Raw genomic sequence first — 24,073 nt, 5'->3', positions numbered from 1 at the left:
TCAGAACTCTTTGGTTGGCAATATCTGATCTCTTTTAGTTACTAGTCCGAGGCCTAATCCTATCTCGGTTCCCGCTCTATTATGTTATCTTCTGGGCTCATTTCGTAGCCTGACCTCATTACTTATTTGTTTGACCTACTATTCGACCTATTGTTACACCTATCCTTTTTGTCATTTTTTATTTGATTGAAAATTCTCACATCGAAACATTCCTGCTTACGTGCTTTTAAGTACTTACAAGCTACTTGTGAATTGAACGTCTACTCTTGAAGGAAATGAAAAATAAACGAAGACACAGGAAATAACTGTTTGATTGGACAATCTATTTCGAGATTTTAATGCAACTGGATATAGAAGAGATTTCAAAAGAAAGCTGGAGAAAATAAACAAGGGTATTTGACAAAATGATAGTTTAGACGCTTATCTGTGGGGAGTTAAGGAGACAGATGGAATGACTCCAGAATCCTCAAATATTGCAGAGCTGAAAGCTGACGGCCGAAAGACTAATGCTTACTTCGGAGTAACGGAACTGTCGAATGCGCTTGAGTCGGGCGACGGAACCGGTCGAATGCGCTTAAGCTTGGAGAGTAATATACTGATGTTAGGGCAGTGAGGACGAAAATGGAAGAAAAAGGAAAAATGGTCTCACAGAGTAATGAACAAACACTGAAAACGAAGAATTTCAGGGTCCAAAACTCCTTCAATGAAGATACTTATGAAAACTGGTTTCTAAAGTTTCTCAAAAGCTTAGAATGACAAAGTAGCAAGACTGAATCAAATTTCATAGTCTTTCCACTATAATCACCACCACCTTTTTTTTTGCCCGTCCCCCTCTACAGTATTGCATGCAGGCATTTATAGGGAACGGGTGCTCTTAATGAAAGGTTAGGATCTCTCCTGTGGAGATGAAAGGTCTGGATTTCAAAGGACATGATTTGATGTCTGAGAATTAAAGAGAATCAAAATGGATGGCTGGGATCCTATCCAGAATATCCGTCCTTTCTCTTCCTAATCCAATGGCTCAGGATCCTGCCTTACAAGATGGATCCAAGGGCTGGGAATAAAAGGCGCCGGACCTGTCATCTGTTTTTGATCCAAGGGCTCCGAGTTCATCCTCGCAAATATAATCAATGGTAGGGATTGTGATGTACAGAACTGTCATAACTGTTTTTGGCGTCTGTCAGCAATGTGGGCGATTCTGCAAATGAGGCGTGCGGTGAAGATTTGATCATGCCTGCAACGCTTTAACTACCTCGGCTCTGATTATGTAGAGAGTTATTGGAAGTCATCTCATCTTCTTCGTGCTTTCCGATCTCTTATTCCTTCCGATCTCTCTATTATGACCCTTTTCCGATCTCTCATATCAGGCCCCTCTCCCCGAACTCTCCCCTTCTAGAACTTTCTTCTTTACCCGACCTGCCTTAGTCAAAGCATTTAATTATTCGGTTACCGATGCATTCGCTTCGGTTTCCGTATGCAATAAATGCTCAGGCCCTATATATATATATGCCTCAGCAGGGAAACTCTTCCACATTTGATTTCTCCTCCTTCCATTTTCCATTTGTTCTATTCTAGTTTCTCCGGTAACAATTCCAGCCATGGTGACCGCTTTTGATCTTTTTTTGACTATTCTCTTTGCTCCTTGACTGAAAATTTATGATCCAGGTGATCGGAGAATCATGAAAACCACATCTGATGACAGTGAGAGAACCGGACTAATTTACCGATCAAGATAAAAAATGTCGATCGTGTCGATCTCGAATGGGTCTATCGATATAATCGGTGAACCGATCTAGGGCGAGAGGACTGCTAATTTCCATCTTAATATCGGTGACCACCTCTTGAAGTTCATTTGGCTCCTCACCACATCGGGCGTCCCGACTGCAGCTCGGTTCTGGTCGATGACATCGATGATGACTCCACTCACCATCATGAGAGTCATAGTCACTCCATCTGAGCTGCACATCTATCCAATGCCTATGGCTGGCTTTCTGATCAAACACATCTTTTGATTCAGCCACAAGACTAGGCTTTGACATAGGTCCTTACTAGGTAGGATGTAGTACCGATCTTTAGAGATCGCCCAAATGATGTAATCCAACCTTTAAAGGTTCTCTTAATGATGTAATCCGATCTCTTTGAGATCGTCCAAATGATGTAATATGACCTTTTAGAAATGAAATGAAATTTTATTTGAAGGTCATTATTTAATTATCGCATTGGTTAATTTTCGATCTCTGATGTGCATATCCGATCTGATCTTTAACTGAATTGTCATTAGTCGATCTGTGGCCCTGAAAATTCGCACAATCCGATAACCCTAACTAGCCAATCTCATTTTATTTAATTTTATTATTGTGTTTCTAAAACCTTCCCGCGACGTGTCAAGAAAGCGGGTCGATTCCGCTAACCGAAGCGCTGCTTGGGACTTTGTGAGCGTTGAATGCTCAAACGGGTATAAATAGGGGGAGGGTCAGTCAGTTGCTCCCTTATGTCATTTTCAGTACTTTGCAAGTGACTTCAAAATTCTCTCGTTTCTTTAAGTTTTTCCGACACCGATCACATTCTGGTAAGGGTTTTGATCTTTTCTTAGTTAAACTTCATTGGTTTCTTTGAAAATGAGCGGCACCAAGGGTCAGAGAGCTACGAGTCTGTCTTCTGTCCACATTTCATGGACCTCAAAAGAGGGTGATGTGATTAGATCGGGTGGTCAAGCCAGCAGAGCCCTCATCCCGGTAACTAGTTTGGGTGCCAGACCGAGGCGAGGGGCATCTTTGAGAAGAGATAACTTGCCAATTGATGAGTTGCCTTCAGTCTTGACAGAAACCGATCTCCAATCTATAAGCCAGGAGTACAATCTACGAATTGACTCTTTTAAACTGATCAAATGCCATGGCGATCATCGAGTCGACAATTTCTTTGATGAGGGCGATCTCATCATGGTGTATGAAGAGCAACTAAAGGCCGGGCTCCATTTTCCCTTGGACGAATTTTACAAAGCCGTCCTAAAATTCCACCATTTCTCGGTAGCCCAAGTGCATCCGAACTCCTGGCGGACTCTAATAGCCTTCTAGGGCCTCTGCCGAGCTAAGGGACTGGAACCCACGTCCAAAGTCTTTACCTAGCTGCATAGGCTCTCCCGAAGGAAGGATGATGAGTTCTGGTTCTTCTAAGCTAAGCCCCATTGTTCTCTCTTTACCGATCTTCCTTCTTCATTGAAGAATTGGAAGAACCGATTCTTCATTTTGAGGAGCAAGATTCGGAATGGCTTTGAGGGCATCCCACGAAGTTGGCAACAACTGGTGCTTCAATCCCAAAAAAGATCACCTTAAATAAGGATGAAGATGCCATGGTGAAAAAGTCAAAGTCTCAGACGTCCACTCAGAAATTCTCTTGCTTAGATGCAGTGATGGCCGAACTGAAGTATTGGATGATGCGGCTGATCACTGACGAAGAATACAAGCTTTAGCTCTCTGACCTCGGCCCTAGTACTACCCATATCTCTGGTCTCTGAATCTTAGCGAACTCACTGACTTCTTTTTGGTTCAGGTATGACGGGCGGTGATGCTTCCAATGAGAGCCATAAACGAAAGAGGGAGGTCTCCAGAAAAGTGAGGGCGATGAAGGGGCCGCCACTGTCGATGCTCAGTCCCCTTATCGTGAATCAATAGAGGTGCTGAGCTCTCCTCCCCAACCTCAGGAGCAACCAATCCCTGAGGTAGAAGTCATCGCCCCGGCTCCTCAATAAATCAAGCTTCCACCTCCCCCTCCTCCTTGACCTTTTCTAATGTAGAAGGGGAGTTTTCCGGTCCCACGGTTAGGACACTTTCCTGGGGTGCACAACTTCTGATCCAATCATTGGAAAGGAACCGCTCTACTAGGGGGAATCCCGGCCTGGCCAAAGTCATGGGAGCTTCCATTTGCTTCCAAGAAGATCGAAACAGGTTGGCAGAGGAGAGCTTGGATGATATCTTAGCTTAGACAATGAGCTTAGGCTTAGAGGCCATCGCAAACCAGCATATTCTCAAAGAGAAAGCCCACGGCTTGAAGAAAGAGATCCTTAAGGCGGTCCAAGATGCCTCTGTTGTACAAGCTCAGCTCTCCTCTGCTAACGAGTACATCGCCAGAATGGAGGATCAGATGAAGCGTTATGAGGAGAGGATCGTTGAAGTGGAATGAGAACTCAAAGACTCTCGAGTTGATTGGTCTGCTAATCTCGCTCGTTATGCTGAAGACCTTCGGGCGAAGGAGGAAGAGCTCCGAGCTAAGGATGAGGAGCTTTAAGCTAAGGAAGAGAAGAGCACTACGAAGGAGGCCGGGGCTTATGTGAATGCCCATAACGACCTTATGGCCGAGCTGAAGAAATGGTATCCTGAAGAGGACTTCTTCAGGATGAACGAGCTCGCCCCCCTAGAGCATATTATTTAGTATGTATCTTGTATATATTTTTATTAATAAAAGGCATTTCCACTTTTCTGTTTACATAATATATTTATGTGTAATAGAAAAGGTCCATTGATATTTTATTAGAAATATTATTCTTAAGTTGTTAAGAATATGAGTGAAATTATTTCTAGTATAAAGTATCATAAATAGGTTCACAATCGAGGATACTTCAAAATAAGGATATGACTTATCCAGAAAGATTGTATTCATGTTTGTTACCAAGTTATTTATATGAGATATAAATAAGATGGAATGGTGAGTCTCATGCCATATGAAAAACATGATAGGCACTTATAAATGATAAGTAGGCCGAACCAGTAACACTTATGACAAGCACATGGAGTTTACTCTCGTCAATGTTTTTTCATAAATCATATCAGTGCATATAATCTTTAGACCTGAGATAGCACAGTTATCTTATATATAGGTAGTTTGAGTTTGATACTGCTTTCATACTTGTACTGTGTATGGGTATATGGGCATCTGTTGGCTCCTACTAGTTATATATGGAGGTAGGTATTGATCAAGATGGAATATGTTCCTCTAAGTAAATAGAGATAAAATCCTATGTTCATTTAATTGTTCTTGATGTTTCAAGTTCTGCCAGACAGATAGATTTATTGAAAAGAGTTTCTGTTGAGAAAATCTTTTTAATCAAGAACTGGAATTAAAAGAGAATATAATATTCATAGCAAATGGAGTTTGACATAAACCATGACTCCAGCTTGAGTTGGGATTTTGTAACAGAGAGATTCTAGTGCATGGTAACATATGATTATAGGTTCATTTAAGGTAAACTTTATTACTAATTGGGTGGCCATGGCATGCTATGCTAGGTGTTAACCATGGTCTATAAGGTTCATAAAATGATTTAGAGAAATCATTTATGGTAAGAAAGAGTTCTGATGATATTAAGAGTTGATATCATGTCTCATTGCCAATTAGTGATGAGCCTAGTAAGTCACACACATACACAAGTTATCACCTATGTAAATATGATTTAATTAATTAATTAAAGATTTTAATTGATTAATTAAATAGGTTTGGTTTGCAATTAAATTGCAAAGTCCCTAGCATGACTTGAAATCAAATCTAGATTATTGGATGTATAGTATAAGTTAAATTTATATTTAAAGTGTTTAAATATGAATTTAATTAATGAGAAATTAATTAATAGAGATTAATTAATTAATTTATATTTGATATAAATTAGAAGAAGAAAAATAATTATTTTGGGTTGAGAACTCAAAATTAAGACACAGGGGCATTTTGGTCATTTCACAGTGTGACACGTGGCACCATGAGATGGTGACACATGGGATTACACATAAGCTTGCCAAATGTTTTTTAATCATGTAAGATGATTAAAATCAAGATTAAATATAGGTTTGACATTTGGCACAATGTGATTGGGTCACTTAAACCTAGAGCTAATCAAAGGGTGACATGTGGCAAGGGTTTAATGTGTTAATCTAGCTATATAAGTGTTGTTATGAAAAAGAAAAATAACCAACAGCCACTCCTCTCCTTTTTCATGCCATTTTGAGGCTCTTCATCTATTCTTCTTCATCTCTCATCAATTCAAAGAGATTAGCCATCAATCTCTTGAATTAAGAACACTAGAAATTATTTCTAGTGTCCTGTTTACATCTCTAATCTCTTAAAAGGCAGAACTTGAATTTCTAATTAATAGAAAAAGCTTTAGAAGCTGTTCAAGGGCTGCCATAGGTGTTCTTAGTGTGGACAAACTAGAGGGACAACATCTGGTGTCCTGAAGACAAATCTCAAAGGCGCAGACACGCTGCAGTGCATCAAGAGGTTAGTGTAATCGTTCTTGATTTAATCTAGGGTTCTAAAATTAATCTGATTAATTTTAAAAATCTTAAATGGAAAACACAGATCCAAAAAACATATTAAAAGAGTTTTAATATGTTGTTTATCATTGAAATCAAATAGATAAAAATAAATCTTGCATGATGCATGTGACCCTAGGTGAAAATTTTTGAATTCAATGGTATAAACTTGTGTTTTTCACGCTTCCGTTCCTTCAATTGGTATCAGAGCCACTATATTTACCATTTAGATTGATGTTTATATGATTTAATTGTGTGTGTGTTTGATCATGAGATCAAAAGTTCATTGCTAGTTGCAAAGCCAAGGTGGCGGCACAAATGAAAAAAACCATCAATGGTGCGCATGGTTTGGCTTCCATGGGTGGTTCAAGGTTTGGCTTTTAATTCTGCAATTGTTGTATGATCTAAGGCCTATTCTTTGACTAATTAAAGTGTTTAATTAGTAGTTTTAATCACACAATTAAATTTTGATTCAAATCAGAATTTTAAAAATTGTTTGAATGTGATTCAAATCTGAATTTTAAAAGTTGTTTGAATGTGATTCAAATCTAAATTTTTAAAGTTGTTTGAATCCTATTTAAATCTGATTTTTTAAAGTTGTTTGAATAATATTCAGATCTGAATTTTTAAAAATCATTTGAATGTGATTCAAATCTGATTTTTTAAAAATTGTTTGAATGTGATTCAAATTTGAATTTTTAAGGTTGTTTGAATGTGATTCAAATCTGAATTTTTAAATTTGTTTGAATGAGATTCAAATCTAAATTTTTAAATTTATTTGAATCATATTCAAATCTGGATTTTTAAGTTGAATATGAGATATTCAATTTAATTTAAGTATGTATAGTTTATTTAATTGTTAAATAGAGATATGCATGATGGATGATCATGAACTATAAAAGACCAATATGATTGAATTTATTTCTTTTATGTTTCTTTGGGATTGTAAATTAATTAATTTATTTTAATTTATTTTGGGCATGTATTATTAAGTTTGTAATAATTTTTGGGTTGTAATTTCATTTATTTAATTTCTTGTAAATTCGCCTTGGTATGCCAAGGATTACTATGTAATAATGGATTGCAAGAAGTTCAAGGAAGTCAAGAGCATTGGTGGGACCAGTGGGAGGAATTTAAGATCAAGTGTTGATTATGTACTCCTTCAGCAACTCTTGTTAAATGAATGAATGAAATGCACCTAGGAATGCCCTGATTTAATTCTTGGTGGCTCAGAATTGAATCCCTTAGAAAGTCCATGATCATACCATATTTACTGCTTATCCATGAATGCATGAGATGTATGAGAATGTATGCTATTATATGATGTATGCATGCTAATTGGATAATGTGCAAAGTGAGACCTTAATAGTAATTAGAATGACCATAAAATCTTCCAAACAAATGATTAAGTTGGAAATGCTATAATTAAAGTAATTATAACATAAGCCCTCCATTGGGGCAATTATTTTAAGAAATTTTAAATAGTTGCATAAGATGCAATTAATTTAAGAGATTTTCTTAAGAATAATTGTTAAGCATGAGATGTTGTAAATATGTAAATAGTTTGGTGGCCAATATTGGATGTACCTGAGGACATTAAAATTATTTGCATAATTACTTGTTCAATGGGATTAACTTAACTAATGCAAGATAAGTGAATAATGGATGTACCTGAGATTTTGAGCATTAGGGGCTAGGTAAAGGATTGAACCTCACATGAGATGTGATGGGCAAGGAGTTGCTCAGTTATAGTTTATTGTAATTCCAATAATGGATGTACCTGAGGATGATCAATAGAATTATAAGAATTCAATCACCCACTAGAAATTCATCCAACTAGGATTTCCATTTTCTACTTTGGAAGTGTAGGATTCGCTAAGTTAGTGGGAGGACCAATTTGATTAAAAGACCATAATCATTTTGGTTAATTACATGATACATTTACTAATTAATCTGGTTATTTTCTGCAGTTAATTTTTTGATAAAAATGAGCACAGAACAACCACCACCATCCAATATCCTTGCAAGCATACTTGATCGTAATAGGTTGACAGGACCTAATCTCTCTGATTGGCTAAAAAATTTGAAACTTGTTCTGAACCTTGAACATATAGGATATGTTCTAAACTCAAATGTTCCTGGTCCCTTACCTCCAGAGGCCACTCAAGAGGAACATAAAACTTTGGACAAGTGGAAGGAGCATGATATGAGAGCTAAGTGTTACATGCTTGCTTCCATGAGTAATGAGTTACGTAGCGGCATGAGAACATGCAGAGTGCGAGTGAGATCCTCCTTCACCTACAAGAGTTGTATCTCGAGCACTGAGGGAATGCTAGGTATGAGATATCTAGGCACTGCTCGCATGAGGATGTCCGAGGGATGTAATGTTGGGGATCATGTCCACAAGATGATTCGGGTGATTGAGCAGCTTGGAACATCTTGACTTCAACATGGATTTCCAACTACAGACGGATTTGATCCTTCACCCTTCCCCGAGTCTTTTGGGAATTTTGTGACAAATTTCCATATGACTCAACAGGAATGCACCTTAGCTGGTTTACTCAACATGCTGGTTATTGCCCAAAAGAATATGCCGGGCAATAAAGAAAAAGAGGTAGCTTTGATTGCATCTTCTTCTGCTGGAAAGTCTAACAAGAAGAAGGGCAATAAGAAAAAGAAACCTCAGATTCCTAGTCCTTCCAAGAAAATAGCTAAACAGAAAAGGAAGACTAAAGCTGATGGAGGCAAAGGAAAGTGTTTCCACTGCCAAAAAGATGAGCACTGGAAAAGGAACTGCCCAGAGTATCTTGCTTCTCTGAAGGACAAAAAGGATACACCTTCGGAAGGTATGTCCATATCTTGTTATTTAGATTCTGATGATACTCATAGTTCATCTACAGCTTGGGTTTTAGATACTGGTGCCAGTTCTCACATTTCTAATGATATGCAGGAACTAGCAAGCAGCTTGCGTTCTCAAGATATTAGAGTCCGGATTGGCAATGGCTCAACTGTTGAAGCTTTAGTCATAGGATCTAAATCTTTTTACATGTTTGGACATGTTTTGTGTTTGGATAATATTTTATATGTACCTGATGCTTTTAAGAACATCATTTCTATATCTAATTTGACTAGAAATGGCTATGAATTTCAGTTCACAGATGATGTTTGCAATATTTATTTTAGAAATAAATATGTTGGTTTGGGTTATATGAATGATGGTCTTTATTATTTGGGTAATAATGACAAACACAAATTGAATGCAAGTGATCTAAAAGAATGCAATGCCATGGTGAAAACCAACTTAAGTTCAAAATATATTTGGCATTTAAGGTTATGTCATGTTGCAGAAGATAGGATTGCAAAACTAGAGAAAATGGGGATTCTATCCTCATTGGGCTCTAAGCCTACTCCAACTTGTGAATCTTGCCTTCAGGGCAAAATGACTAGATCACTCTTTGTTGGACAAGGGCAAAGAACTGAAAATATTTTGGAGCTAATACATAGTGATGTATGTGCTCCATTTAAAGAAATCGCTAGAAGGGGCTTTCATTATTTTATTACCTTTACTGATGATAAATCAAGATTTGGGTATTTGTATTTGATGAAATACAAACACGAATCCTTTGAAAAGTTTAAAGAATTTAAATCTGAAGTAGAAAATTAAAGAGAAAAGAGTATTAAAGCTCTTCGATCAGATCGTGGAGGTGAATATTTGAGTACTGAATTTGATGAATACTTGAGAGAGCATGGCATTGTTTCTCAGTTGACTTCTCCAGGAACGCCACAGCTGAATGGTGTATTTGAAAGGAGAAATCGTACCTTATTGGATGTGGTACGTAGTATGATGAGCTATACTGATATGCCAATCTTCTTTTGGGGATTTGCATTAGAATCAGCTTTGTATATTCTGAATAGGATTCCATCAAAATCAGTTTCTCCCACACCTTATGAGATATGGCATGGAAGAAAACCAAGTCTTAAGCATGTTAAGATTTGGGGTTGTCCAGCTTATATCAAAAAGCTGAACACTGATAAATTGGAGACCAGATCAGAAAAAGGTCGATTTATTGGATATCCAAAAGATAGTTTTGGATATTATTTTTATTTGCCTACTTCACAAAAGGTTGTGATAAGTAGAGATGCCACATTTCTTGAACAATAGTTTGTTCAATAAGGAGCCAAAGGAAGGCAAATAAAGTTAGAAATGGAGAATTCTGACCAACCAACAGATCAGATGGATATAGATCCATCTAGTTAACCTATACCCGTCGATGAAACATCTACAGCTGTTCCTCATAGAACAACCAGGGTATCTCACCCACCAGTGAGATATGGTTTTCTTCATGAAGAAGAACAAGAGTTGTCTACTCATGAAGAAGTAGATCATGGAGATGATCCACTTACCTATGAAGAAGCTATATCACATATAGACTCTTCAAAATGGATTGATGCTATGAAATCTGAGATTGATTCCATCTATAAGAATCAAGTTTGGGATCTTGTTGACCCACCTGAAGGTATTGTACCTATAGGGAACAAATGGGTTTTCAAGAAGAAAATTGGTTCTGATGGAAAGGTAGAGACCTATAAGGCAAGGCTAGTAGCCAAAGGCAAGGAGTCGACTATGAGGAGACTTTCTCGCCTGTTGCCATGCTTAAATCAATTAGGATTTTATTAGCAATAACTGCATACTATGATTATGAGATTTGGCAGATGGATGTCAAAACAGCTTTTCTCAATGGATACATTGAAGAAAACATTTTCATAGAATAACCTAGGGGTTTTGAATCCCAAGATGGTTCCAAGGTATGCAAGCTAAAGCGATCCATTTATGGGTTGAAACAAGCTTCGAGGAGTTGAAACATCCGTTTTGATGAAGCCATTAAATCCTTTGGTTTTATCAAAAATGAGGATGAGCCATGTGTATATAAGAAGGTTAGTGACAGTGCTATCACTTTCCTTGTCTTATATGTAGATGACATACTGTTGATGGGTAATGACACAGGTATGTTGACAACTATAAAGGTATGGTTGTCAAATATATTCTCCATGAAAGACTTAGGGGAGGCAACCTATATTCTTGGGATTCGCATATATAGAGATAGAGAGAAAAGAATAATTGGTTTATCCCAAAGTCTATACTTGGAAAAGGTGTTAAAGAGGTTTAACATGCTTGATTCCAAGAGAGGATTGTTACCAGTGAGACATGGTATCCACCTTTCTAAAGAGATGTCTCCAAAGACACCTGAAGAAAGAGATAAGATGGCCAGGATTCCATATGCTTCGGCTATTGGAAGTTTAATGTATACAATGTTGTGTACTAGGCCGGATATCGCATATGCTGTTAGTTTGACTAGCAGGTATCAATCCAATCCAGGTTTGGAACATTGGATAGCTGTCAAGAATATCCTTAAGTACATGAGAAGAACTAAGGATTTGTTCTTGATCTATGGAGGTGGAGACTTGCAATTGGATGGTTATACTGATTCTGATTTCCAATCAGATATCGATGATAGAAAGTCTACCTCTGGATATGTGTTCATTTGTAATGGAGGTGCAGTCAGTTGGAAGAGTTCCAAACAAAGCACGACTGCAGATTCCACTACTGAGGCTGAGTATATTGTCAATCGATGTCAGAAGGAAGTCGTTTGGATAAAGAAGTTCGTGACAGAACTTACAGTAGTTCCTTCCATTGAGTCAGCAGTTCCACTACACTGTGACAATAATGGAGTAGTCATACAGGCTAAGGAACTAAGGTCTTACCCAAAGTCCGAACACATAGAAAGGCACTACCACATTATCAGAGATATAGTTGGGCAAGGCGATATAGCCATGCAGAAAAATAACATCAGCTGAAAAATACAGCTGATCCATTCACTAAGCCTTTGTCACTAGCTCAGTTAGACCGACATCTTGAGAAGATAGGTCTAAAATATTGTAATGAATGGCTCTAGTGCTAGTGGGAGATTGTTAGTAGTATGCCCTAGAGCATATCATTTAGTATGTATCTTGTACATATTTTTATTAATAAAAGGCATTTCCACTTTTCCGTTTACATAATATATTTATGTGTAATAGAAAAGATCCATTGACATTTTATTAGAAATATTATTCTTAAGTTCTTAAGAATATGAGTGACATTATTTCTAGTACAAAGTATCATAAATAAGTTCACAATCGAGGATACTTCATAATAAGGACATGACTTATCCAGAAAGATTATATTCATGTTTGTTACCAAGTTATTTATATGAGATATAAATAAGATGGAATGGTGAGTCTCATGCCATATGACAAACATGATAGGCACTTATAAATGATAAGTAGGCCGAACCAGTGACACTTATGACAAGTACATGGAGTTTACTCTTGTCAATGTTTTGTCATAAATCATATCAGTGCATATAATCTTTAGACCTGAGATAGCACAGTTATCTTGTATATAGGTAGTTTGAGTTTGATACTGCTTTCATACTTGTACTGTGTATGGGTATATGGGCATCTGTTGGCTCATACTAGTTATATATGGAGGTAGGTGTTGATCAAGATGGAATTTGTTCCTCTAAGTAAATAGAGATAAAATCTTATGTTCATTTAATTATTCTTGATGTTTCAAGTTCCTGGTCAGGACAGATAGATTTATTCAGAAAAGAGTTTCTGATGAGAAAATCTTTTTAATCAGGAATTGGAATTAAAAGAGAATATAATATTCATAGCAAATGGAGTTTGACATAAACTATGACTTCAGCTTGAGTTGGGATTTTGTAACAGAGAGATTCTAGTGCATGGTAACATATGATTATAGGTTCATTTAAGGTAAACTTTATTACTAATTGGGTGGCCATGGCATGCTATGCTAGGTGTTAACCATGGTCTATGAGCTTCATAAAATGATTTAGAGAAATCATTTATGGTAAGAAAGAGTTCTGATGATATTAAGAGTTGATATCATGTCTCATTGCCAATTAGTGATGAGCCTAGTAAGTCACACACATATACAAGTTATCACCTATTTAAATATGATTTAATTAATTAATTAAAGAGTTTAATTGATTAATTAAATAGGTTTGGTTTGCAATTAAATTGCAAAGTTCCTAGCATGACTTGAAACTAAATCTAGATTATTGGATGTATAGTATAAGTTAAATTTATATTTAAAGTGTTTAAATATGAATTTAATTAATGAGAAATTAATTAATAGAGATTAATTAATTAATTTATATTTGATATAAATTAGAAGAAGAAAAATAATTATTTTGGGTTGAGAACTCAAAATTAAGACACAGGGGCATTTTGGTCATTTCACAGTGAGACACGTGGCACCATGAGATGGTGACACATGGGATTACACATAAGCTTGTCAAATGTTTTTTAATCATGTAAGATGATTAAAATCAAGATTAAATATAGGTTTGACACTTGGCACAATGTGATTGGGTCACTTAAACCTAGAGCTAATCAAAGGGTGACATGTGGCAAGGGTTTAATGTGTTAACCTAGCTATATAAGTGTTGTTATGAAAAAGAAAAATAACCAGCAGCCACTCCTCTCCTTTGTCACGCCATTTTGAGGCTCTTCATCTATTCTTCTCCATCTCTCATCAATTCAAAGAGATTAGCCATCAATCTTTTGAATTAAGAACACTAAAAATTGTTTCTAGTGTCCTGTTTACATCTCTAATCTCTTAAAAGGCAGAACTTGAATTTCTAATTAATAGAAAAAGCTTTAGAAGCTGTTCAAGGGCTGCCATAGGTGTTCTTGGTGTGGACAAACTAGAGGGACAACATCTGGTGTCCTGAAGACAAATCTCAAAGGCGCAGACACGCTGCAGTGCATCAAGAGGTTAGTGTAATCGTTCTTGATTTAATCTAGGGTTCTAAAATTAATCTGATTAATTTTAAAAATTTTAAATGGAAAATACAGATCTAAAAAACATATTAAAAGAATTTTAATATGTTGTTTATCATTGAAATCAAATAGATAAAAATAAATCTTTCATGATGCATGTGACCCTAGGTGAAAATTTTTGAATTCAATGGTATAAACTTGTGTTTTTCACGCTTCTGTTCCTTCAGCCCCAGAGGCTGAAGACGAGAGCGACGAGGAGCCCAAGAGAGAGAGAGAGGGTGAGCGAAATGTTAATGTAGAATAGGCTGGGGATGATCCTCCAGCCAAATGACTTATACTTTTATTTTGAAATGAAATGAAATCCCTTTTGCTCAATTTCTTGATGAGATCGGAAAGTATCCAAATTGTATGAGTGCTTGATTGTTTGAACATATTAGAACATCAAACTTAAAAGTGATTATTAATCTAAGTATAAGAGATAGAAAAAAATATTGTAAGCATGAGATCGGCCTAAGCCGGGATCAAACACCGGATAGAACTTTAGATCGTTAAAATTGGAAAATTGATTTGAATACTTAAGATCGGAAACACCATTAAGTCCGACTGGGACCTTAACTTTTTTAAACGATTTTCCACAATATTTATAAAGGAGAGATCGAAAATAAGACTGGATGGCACGGAGACCTGATATTGGTTTGATCTCCTTTGACGAGGGATCGGAAATGGGATTGGACGGCATGGAGACTTGATATTGGTGTGATCTCCTTTGTCGAGAGATCAGAAAGCATTCGACTAGATGCGAGATCGGTTTATTTCCTGATCGAGTCACTTGTAATCGAAAAATGTCTGTTGGGGTCAATTTTCAAGGTTCATTGACTTCGGTGATCAGCCAAAATATGGCGTCGACGTACTAAAACACTTTAAATTGTGTGTTTCAGTTGAAAAGGATATTGGGAAGCATAAAGAACATTGAGTCAAGGCCTAGGAGCGACTCAAATCAGGTTTGTGCACAACTAGTTTTTAACTAATTTTGTTCTGAATATTTCATATGATTAAATGACATATTTTTCTTATGTATTATGTTTAACAAGTATTGGATTTAATTTAATGATTATTGAAATTATTATAGTATGTATGAATTTAGCTTTGTGAAATGGTTTTTCCACACTTATTAAGCATTATTGTGAATTGAATAAATTATGTTTTGGAAAATTGTGATAGAACATGTTTTGAATTGTAATAGGCAATTTGCATGGAAAAATACAAATTTATGATTTAAATTGTGATGAGCATAAAAATTATTGGATATTGAAATTGACTTTGAATCGAATTGTATTGTGATTTATGCTCACTAAAAGGATTGTGATATTGTTTTATATCTCACTATAGATGCCTGACTAGGTTATTACCAGTCTCTCTCATTTGTTGAGAAGACAATGGAGTGAGTTGTGTTTTGATTATCATGGTACATGCACAGGCTTAGATTCTCCTCTTATTAGAGGTCAGATCTAAGTTTTATGTTATGGGCCTTTCGGATGATTCATTATTGTGATGTGTACTGTGCACGATGATTCGACCTCCCCGACCATAGGGAGTTAGAATCCGATTCGACCTCCCCGATCATAGGGAGTTAGAATCCGATTCGACCTTCCCGACCATAGGGAGTTAGAATCACCCTGATTCGACCTCCCCAACCATAGGGAGTTAGAATCACCCCGAAGATAGCCCTTGTGGATTAGTCTTGCATAGTTAGTGAGATAAATAATGGTTTTTGAGATAAAGAATGGCTTTTGAGATAAATAATGGTTTTTGAGATAAAGAATGGCTTTTGAGATAAAGAATGGTTTTTGAGATGAAGAATGGTTTTTGAGATAAAGAACGGTTTTCGAGATAAAGAATGTTTTTGAATAGTAAAGAATTGTGATTTCAATTATGATTTATGTATAATTGATTTTGTTGGAATTACCTTAAATAGTTAGTTATGATTTGATAAATTGAATTTTGTGATCAAAGTTATTTTATACAAATGATTTATATTATTGGCAATGAATATTTTGAGTTTTGGAATTTGATGAGTATTTAGATTTTCAAATTATTTGCTGTAATTTTTGTTAAGGTATATTGTACTATATTTTAAATTATAGTTGTGCACCACTGAGTTCACCACTCAGCGATAGCTTTATATGCTGTCGCAGGTGAAAAGACCATAGAGCAATTGAGTAAGCTTTTTTAAAGAGACATTCAGATCAGCTCCAGGTATACCCATGTACATAGGTTTTGATGTATGTATGTAATAATATGTATGTAAATTATTTGAGCAGTTGTATAAAAACTCTTGTACAATATTTTGGTATGTAATTAAATGTAAATTATTGTAAATATAAATTTGAGATTTCATTTACCTGAATAGTTTTGTAATATTAATTTTGAGTCTTGTAATAAAAGAAATGATTCTTTTATAATGAGATTGGTTTGAAAATGAATTGATTTGATTGTTGAGATTTGAATTGTGAGTTGAAATGAAGTTATTGGAGTTGTATTTGAGAAAACATATTGGGAGTGTTTTCCTTTTTAGGTTTGAAGAACTATTTTCTCAAAACACAGCCGGCACTTTGCCAAAATTTTGAAAAAAAATTTATAACACCATATTTTAATCGGTGATTTAAATTTCACGAAAATTGTTTTAAAATCCCTTATAGTATATCTAATAGGTTATCAGTAGGCGAAGTACGGTAATTCATTAGGTGTACTACGGGATCATGTTACATCTTACAGGGGCGTAGGGTGTGACATGTTTTGTGGTATCAGAGCAATGGTTTTAAAGTATTTTAAACTGTGAATTTGAAATCTTTTTGTCGTTAACTACAACTGCTCAAATGTTTGATACAGATAGTACATTTACATCATAAATATGAACTAATAGAGAGGAATCTCCTTGTATTGGTTGTACAGGAATAGAAAATCCTGTGAAAAGATATGAAAGAGAAGAATGAGACAATAGAACAGTCTGTGATGGCAGAAGTACAAGTTGAGGCCCCAGCTCCACAAAGTGTCGAAGGCTCGACTATACCAGTTTTACCGATATAAATTACTGCACAAATGGCCAAGCAAATGGCGACTTTTTTTCAATAAATGGCTGATACTCTGTCAGCTCAAGCTCAAACACAAACCCAACCCCCACAAGGGCAGTGTGAAATAGAGAAGAGGGAGAAACCTATGGGTCAGAGCTTGAACAGTAATTTGGGGAAGAGAAAAGAATTTGAGGAACCCCGGGCTCAGGGATATGGTAGAGGCAAATCATCAGGGCAGAGAACACCAAGATTTAGTTTTCGAACAACTAGAAGTTCCTATTCTACCCGTTTCTGCCATGTTTGTAGTAAGCTACATAGAGGTATTTGTCGTAAGGCCTCTGGAGCCTGCTACAATTGTGAAAAACTTGGACACTTTGTTAAAGATTATACTAGAGCACCTCGATCTACTCTCCAAAGTTCACAGACAGTCAGTAAAGGTCGAGATAGAAATAGAGTTGGTATTCCTCACAACCATAACATAGTGAATCGACCCGAACATAGTAGCGCATCAGTTAGAGAGTCCACTATGCGCCAAGGGAAAAGAACAGAAACTTTGGATGTCGCTACTGGTAAGTTCTTAATTTTTGAAAGAAATAATTAATTATTTTTGTTTGATCCCAGCACTACTTAGTTGTATGTTAGTGTTAGAACTATATGTTCTGTTGTTATTCCTTTACAGGGGAATAAATTTTGATGCATCAGTGACTAGTCCTTTAAGATAAGGATTGTGATAATAAGTGAAATTTGTTTTGGAAGAGTTTATTGGCGAAAAGTATTTTCCAACACACCATAAATTATAAAGCTAAACAGCAAGCCTACTTAATATAAGGCAAGAGAATGTAAAAGTAAATTGCAGTAATAGAATTGCTTTAGATGAGGGCAAAGATGTTACTGTTAGTAATTGTTAATAGATATTGTTAACAGAATAAGATTCGAATATCAGTAAATTCTAAAAGGATAAAATATAGGAAAGTTTGATCTATTGGGATGTATCGTAGTAACTATGCAATGTTCTTGATATTTATACTGTAAGCTACAGATTACAGTACTAACTTGAGATTATTGTGTAGAGCTATGTACTACTCGATAATACACCAAGATGAGAATAGTTGCCAATGGCATCTGTATTGGTATAGTTATGTTAGGACAAAATTTTGTTATTAGAAATGAGTTTTGAAATCCTATTTAGGGATTTAAAACTCAAAAGCTAGAATATCGAAAGGTTATAGTTTAGTACAAAAGGAAGTAAGTTATAGAATATTAATAGATAAAAAGAGTTATGGAAGTAAAAATTTGAATAGTTGGTTCAGATATAACAAAAAAATATTACGAATGTGAGTAAGATTGTTAACTAGAATGGTCAAAGGACCCATGATTAGATAATTAATTCTAATATGACCATAATGGTCATTCAAGAAGGGAACATGAATCGAAATATTAGACAGAATGATAGTAAGAAAAGATTAGTGCGTTATAAATAAAGTAAATGTTATATTAGATTGTTAAAAGTCTTACACAAATTCGGAGGAAAGAAGATTATACGATCATATAGAAAGGAGGAAATAAACGTGTGAATATTATAAGAAGGCTATTGGGTAAAATTTCACGGACGAAATTTATTTTAAGGGGGGGAGAATTGTAACACCCCTATGTTCGGTAGTGCGTTCTATTGTTTCGATGACCAGTGTCTGTCTGTCCGGACAGCTAGGATGCCTAGAACTACACTTAAATATTGATGAGGAGACATAAAATAATGAAATACAAGAAAAGAAAATACAAGAAAAACAAAGGAAAAATAATAGCAATGAAATGTAACCAAGTTAAACGAGTCGAAAACCATAGCGATGGGTAACCGCACCGGGAAGTTACGGCGTGGGCCGTTGACTAGCCCTGGATCGCAGGAAACCCTGAAAAATATTTTTTAGACTTAAATAAACATCTATTGAAGTATAAATGACATTAGAAATATCAAAGAAAAATTAAGTAATTAGTACAAAGAAAAATGAAAAATCAAGAAAACGATAAAACTCAGTGTTACCGAAAAATCGGGAATAGAACCCGAATAGGGGCATTGTGGTCAATTGACACCCTGAGTTACCTTTTGACCTAAATTTCCATTAAAAATAAATGATATTAAACTTTGAAAATGTCATAAAAAAATTAAATTGTGGTACATAATGTAAATAGTGAAAGAATAGTGATAAAATTACAAAATTGGAAACTTTGGATTATTAAATCTTAAAACTAAGTTAGTGCTCCACTAAGGAGAATTAAGGGACATTAAAATACAACATTTTGGGACAGAAAATCTGTCATCTTCAACCTCACAAACAGACTAGCCGAATTCATCCTCCTAAGAGAAAATCCTCTATAGCCAAACCTCATTCTACCTCCATGCACTCCACATTTAGCCCTCTTTTACACTAAGTTTCTTCATTAAAACTTGCATACTCAGCTTGGGGAAGACATTGGCAGCAAAAAGAAGAAGTTTGGGTGAGGTTTTGAAGAACTTCAAAAGCGGTAAGTGAGTGTTTTCAATTCTTGTTTCATTAAAAGTGTAACCAAGGTTGTGGGTAGTTGATTTATGGAAAAATTTTTGAAGTTTGATGTTTTAATAGAGATGTACATTTTGGCAGCCATGAAAATTCAGTATATGTAGCTTGTTTTTACTTGTTTATGGTTGTTTAAGATATTGTTATTGATGGCAGCATGGATATGTGAACAATTGTTTGGATTTGGACATGTAAATGGGGTATGTTCATGTGGTTAAATTATTGTAATTGGACTTTGAAAATTCTAAGTTATAATGTGTATGTTGAGAGTAGTTACAAGCTGCTCAAAATGACCAAAATGTGATGTAAAGTGTATTAATATTATGGTACCAAATCAGATTTGGCAAGAAAGGTAAACTTGGTAAGTATTGAATGTGTAATTGGTAAGTGTTGAATAATGTGTAACAGGGCAGTGTACATTTTAGCTTAGAACCTTAAGTGTGTGACTTCAATTGGTATGAGACCAATTGGAGGTGAAAATAGGCACAAAATTTGCCAACTTTCATGAAGGAATCTTACCTAAATTCTGCCTAGAAGGTCACTTAAAAAATGACCAAATCCGGATTAGTGACTTGAAAGCCTGAAAATTGATCATTTGGGCAGTAGTTAGTATTTTGACCATAACTTACTCAAAACAAGTCCAATTGACCTGAAATTTTTACCATGAATAGTTGAGACATATATCTACAATTCTTATGAAGACACAAAAGCCCAAAAATGGCCAGAACCAAGCCAAATAGCTTGCACAAGTTCGGGTACCAAAACTGGCCGAACCAAAAGTGACCTAAAAATGACCTAAGCCTACCATTTTAGTGCATTCTGTTCAGCATTGGTAAATTGACTATATCTTGGTCTACATAATTCAGAATAATCTAAAATTTTGTCCCACATGCAATAAGACATAGACCTACAAGTTTGTAGTTTGGATCGAAACTTGAAAACCAAGGGAACTAAGTCGTTCGGCTAGGTCAAAATAGTACACGGAAATCGGGTAAATTGCAATAAAATGCAATACACTTGAAAATGAATTTGGTAACATAAACCAATACTAAAGGGCTATAAAATGTAACATATTGGTAACATTAAACCTAATTCACCTAGAGTGCATCGAGGGTCAACATTATAGGTTGACTAATGAAATGAATTGAAGAGAATAGTACCAAAAAAATGTAGATATTGGATTTTATGATTGGAGACAAATTCATTGAGTACTGAAACACTTTAAATTGTGTGTTTCAGTTGAAAAGGATATTGGGAAGCATAAAGAACATTGAGTCAAGGCCAAGGAGCGACTCAGATCAAGTTTGCGCACAACTAGTTTTTAACTGATTTTGTTCTAAATATTTCATATGATTAAATGACATATTTTTCTTATGTATTATGTTTAACAAGCATTGGATTTAATTCAATGATTATTGAAATTGTTATAGTATATATGAATTTAGCTTTGTGAAATGGTATTTCCACAAGTATTAAGCATTATTGTGAATTGAATAAATTATGTTTTGGAAAATTGTGATAGAACATGTTTTGAATTGTGATGGGCAATTTGCATGGAAAAATGCAAATTTATGATTTGAATTGTGATGAGCAAAAAAATTATTGGATATTGAAATTAACTTTGAATCGAATTGTATTGTGATTTATGCTCACTAAAAGGATTGTGATATTATTTTATATCTCACTATAGATGCTTGACTAGGTTATTACCCGTCTCTCTCATTTGTTGAGAAGACAATGGAGTGAGTTGTGTTTTGATTACCATGGTACGTGCACAGGCTTAGATTCTCCTCTTATTAAAGGTCAGATCTAAGTTTTATGTTATGGCCCTTTCGGAAGATTCATTATTGTGATGTGTACTGTGCACGATGATTCGACCTCCTCGACCATAGGGAGTTAGAATCACCCCGAAGATGGCCCTTGCAGATTAGTCTTGCATAGTTAGTGAGATAAAAAATGGTTTTTGAGATAAAGAATGGCTTTTGAGATAAAGAATGGTTTTTGAGATAAAGAATGGCTTTTGAGATAAAGAATGGCTTTTGAGATAAAGAATGGTTTTTGAAATAAAGAACGGTTTTCGAGATAAAGAATGTTTTTGAATAGTAAAGAATTGTGATTTCAATTATGATTTATGTATAATTGATTTTGTTGGAATTACCTTAAATAGTTAGTTATGATTTGATAAAGTGAATTCGTGATCAAAGTCATTTTATGCAAATGATTTATATTATTGGCAATGAATATTTTAAGTTTTGGAATTTGATGAGTATTCAGATTTCCAAATTATTTGCTGTAATTTTTATTAAGGTATATTGTACTATATTTTAAATTATAGTTGTGCACCACTGAGTTCACCACTCAGCGATAGCTTTGTATGCTGTCGCAGGTGAAAAGAGCATAGAGCAATTGAGTAAGCTTCTTTGAAGAGACATTCAGATCAGCTCTAGGTATATCCATGTACATAGATTTTGATGTATGCATGTAATAATATGTATGTAAATTATTTGAGCAGTTGTATAAAAACTCTTGTACAATATTTTGGTATGTAATTAAATGTAAATTTGAGATTTCATTTACCTGAATAGTTTTGTAATATTAATTTTGAGTCTTGTAATCAAAGAAATGATTCTTTTATAATGAGATTGGTTTGAAAATGAATTGATTTGATTATTGAGATTTGAATTGTGAGTTGAAATGAAGTTATTGGAGTTGTATTTGAGAAAACATATTGGGAGTGTTTTCCTTTTTAGGTTTGAAGAACTGTTTTCTCAAAACACAGCTGGCACTTTGTCGAAATTTTGAAAAAAATTTTATAACACCATATTTTAATCGATGATTTAAATTTCACGAAAATTGTTTTAAAATCCCTTGTAGTATATCTAATGGGTTATTGGTAGGCGAAGTACGGTAATTCATTAGGTGTACTACGGAATCATGTTACATCTTACGGGGGAGTAGGGTGTGACACCGAGAACCACGAAGCTCAAAATGATTAGTGGCAGTTTTGAGTCCTCTTCAGAAGGAAACTGAAGTAAAGTTTTCCAGACTCCTGTACTTGTTTTAGTATCCTAGGATACATTCATTAGCTTGGGACCTGGGGAACATAGTTCACAGTCACGCATAGATCAATTGCTATGCCTTTGTAACAAATTGTCTAGCTGGTAGCTTAAGTTCTTACATTTCCATTTCCTTGACTATGCAGGTGCCTTCTCATGCCTTGATGGGCATTCCACATAGTGCTTCACTCTCTCCTTTGTCCTCATTTAGTGAGGCTTGGTCAAGAAATGACCTGACAGCCATACATGAAACCTTATACAACATTAGCTATAAAGATGATGAAGGAGTAACAAATGAGGTTATCCACTAGTTTTGGTTTAAATAATATATTTTCAACTAAATGCTTAGCCTTCTTAATTTATCTGTGCTGAAATATTTTATTCTCCTGTGTTGCACTGCAGCTCTCATTCCAAATGTGGACCGACGAAATGCAGGAAACTTTAAATTTCAAGAAAAAAGGTGATTCTGCTTTCAAGCAGAAGGATTTCAAATATGCAATTGAATGTTATACATAGGTTTTCCCTTCATTATGAACTTCTATGAACTCATGTTAGTAGTAATTTCCTTTCATAGAAACAATCTCCTTGCAACGAAGAAAGCTTCTGAGTTGTGACCATTTTTTCAGTGTGAGAAATATAATGCATTGGGACCTTTTTCATAAAAGCTATCCATTTCTAGATATATTTTTATCAAATCCTTGGATTTTCAAACAAATTTTTCTTTAACTCGCAGTTCATTGATGCTGAACCAGGGTTTCTCCAACTGTTTTAGCATGGTGCAGCCTGTCCTTCCTCATGAATGACATGACTTAAGAAGCTCTAAATGATGCAATGCAAGCTCAAGTCGTTTCCCCTGTATGGCATGTTGCATCTTATCTCCAGGCTGTTTCCCTTGCTACACCAGGAATGGAGAATGAAGCACAGGTAGCACTCAAGGAAGGTACAAATCTTGAAGCTGAAAAGAGTGCAACCTCTGAACAAAAGTGAAGATGTAGAATGCGTGATCTGTGAATTTTCTTGGCTCCTTCATGTGAAGCTCTATCCATGGAGATTAAAACTTGGCATTGACTTTGGAGTTTGAATTCCATTGACAGCATTCATTTCCATAATTTAGTTAAAGAAAGCACATCTTTTTCACTGATGAATTCCTATGGTGGTGTCTTGGGGTTAGAAAGCATGGGAGACTTCAAATACTTGTGAGGTTTGATAGATTGTGTACTTTAGGGTCCGAAACTTTTTGTACAATT

The 24,073-nt window shown here is 35.4% G+C and overlaps 1 pseudogene; it reads left to right on the top strand.

Moving 5' to 3' along the window:
• The first annotated feature begins 3,984 nt into the window (after positions 1–3,984).
• On the top strand, positions 3,985–23,813 carry LOC110642538 (serine/threonine-protein kinase BSK3-like; annotated as a pseudogene).
• The last annotated feature ends 260 nt before the right edge of the window (positions 23,814–24,073 follow it).

This window comes from Hevea brasiliensis, chromosome 12 (assembly GCF_030052815.1).
Source record: "Hevea brasiliensis isolate MT/VB/25A 57/8 chromosome 12, ASM3005281v1, whole genome shotgun sequence".
NCBI classification, from domain to species: domain Eukaryota; kingdom Viridiplantae; phylum Streptophyta; class Magnoliopsida; order Malpighiales; family Euphorbiaceae; genus Hevea; species Hevea brasiliensis.
This window is presented reverse-complemented; position numbering and strand designations above follow the sequence as displayed.